At 38.4% G+C, this 2,013-nt stretch overlaps 1 protein-coding gene and 1 pseudogene across 1 annotated transcript in view; both read left to right on the top strand.

Annotated features, from left to right (window-relative positions):
- GPR149 (G protein-coupled receptor 149) overlaps positions 1-2,013 on the top strand; it is a 94,833-nt gene that overhangs the window by 70,014 nt on the left and 22,806 nt on the right. The window lies entirely within an intron of this gene.
- LOC105523935 overlaps positions 941-2,013 on the top strand; it is a 4,053-nt pseudogene continuing 2,980 nt past the window's right edge.

Raw genomic sequence — 2,013 nt, 5'->3', positions numbered from 1 at the left:
CCGTCTCAAAAAAAAAAAAAAAAAAAGATATAAAAAATTATTTCATTTCTTAGGATTCATTTATTCCTGATGAAATTTTATTTTCTTGTAAAATAGAATCAGTGTATGCTTACTTTCAAGCTAGTTTATCCTCTTTTATTTTGTTAGAAAAACAGAAATAATGGATAAAATATGGAAATAAATTTGGATACACATCATATCTGATTTGAAATGCCATTTTAGGAGATAAAACTAGAGATTTCATTTCTATTAGAACTGAGAATGGAGAACCCTGTCTAATAATTCCAAGAGCAACAACACACTTAAATCCAAAATTCCCTAAGGATTTTTTGTAGCCTGTGATGATTGTACACACGGATTCACACAGGGCTAAAAAGTATGAATTCAAAATACGAGAATACAAATTCCCATAATAAGAAATAAAGTGGCGAGTCATGGTGTCTCACACCTGTAATTCCAGCACTTTGGGAGCCCAAGGCAGGCGGATCACAACGTCAGGAGTGAGACCAGCCTGACCAGTATGGTGAAACCCTGTCTCTACTAAAAACACAAAAATTAGCTCGGCCTGGTGGCACACACCTGTAATCCCAGCTACACAGGAGGCTGAGGCAGGAGAACCGCCTGAACCCAGGAGGCGGAGATTGCAGTGAGCCAAGATCGCGCCACTGCCCTCGAGCCAGAGTAAGACTCCATCTCAAAATAAATAAATAAATAACTTAAGTATTATGATATATTCATTTCAGAAGCTTATGTTTTGGCCATAAAATCAATGTAAAATGAGGTTTCATGCAGAAAGTTGATCATTTTTCATCAGAATGGTTCATCATTTTCAATATCGGTATCATTTGAATAAAGCATTAGTCCCGGCTTCCTTCTACGCTGTCGCTGACTGCAGGTGGTTGTGGCCCCTGTGCCCGGAGGGAGGCAGTGGTGGCCAGTAATGCCTGGGAAACTCCATGGAGGGACATTATGGAGCTAGAAATACCCTCGGAGGAGTCTGAGAGCCAGAAGAAGGAGAGGCAAAAGGCATTTGTTGACCTTAATTTGTACCATACCCTTTACTGAGTACCAAGGAGCTTAAACTAAGTAAGAAATGGTCTGGTCCCTGACCTCAAGGAGCCTGTAGAGGAGTTGTGGCATCTTTCCTCCTCCTACCCCCCTGCCCTCCAAAAATAAAAAGGGGGGCAAAGGAAAAAATTCCTGAAACACTCAGAGGATCACAAGATGCTGGAAAATGCACAGATAAAATTTTTACTGGAGACATTTGACCTGGAAAAAAGAAATCAGCTGAAGCGGCTAAGGTGGCAGTATTTGAAGGCTGATATTCAACAAAAGAATGAGACTTATTTTGTATAGCCTTAGGAAGCGGAATCTACCCCTCTGACCTTATCACTAAGAGCGCTATGGATATCGCAATTTTGGATAAGGGATTATAGACCTGTACTTCCCTTATAGGGTTGTTGTGAAGATTTAAACAAGATAAACTGAAAACACATTACACAGTGCTGGAGCGACAGAAGGAAGTCAAAGCACCATTATAGACTCGGATGAGAAATCAAAAACAAGAGAAAATGGTGTTACAGATGATCTGGATGCTCCCAAGGCCAAAAAAGGAAAAAAAAAAATACCTAAAATGAAAGAAAAGCTAAATGGAGATACTGAAGAAGGATTTAATAGACTTCCAGATGAATTCTCTAAATCTCATAAGAAGAAAAGATCTACCAAATGGAAATATTGATGAATATGGAAAAAAAATCAAAGCGAGTATCATCCTTAGATAGTTCTACTCATAAATCAAGTGATAATAAACTAGAGGAGACCTTAACACGTGAACAGGAAGAAGGAGCCTTCTCTTATTTCTATATTTCTGGAGAGATCATAAAGTTTCTGAAAGGTCAAGGGGTAACATATCTCTTTCCTATTCAAGTTAAGACCTTGTCCTATATATGAAGGAAAAGATTTAATAGCTCGAGCATGGACAGGAACAGGAAAGACTTTTTTTTTTTTTTTTTT

The sequence above is a fragment of the Colobus angolensis genome, unplaced genomic scaffold (genome assembly GCF_000951035.1).
Source record: "Colobus angolensis palliatus isolate OR3802 unplaced genomic scaffold, Cang.pa_1.0 Scaffold48, whole genome shotgun sequence".
Lineage (NCBI taxonomy): Eukaryota > Metazoa > Chordata > Mammalia > Primates > Cercopithecidae > Colobus > Colobus angolensis.
This window is presented reverse-complemented; position numbering and strand designations above follow the sequence as displayed.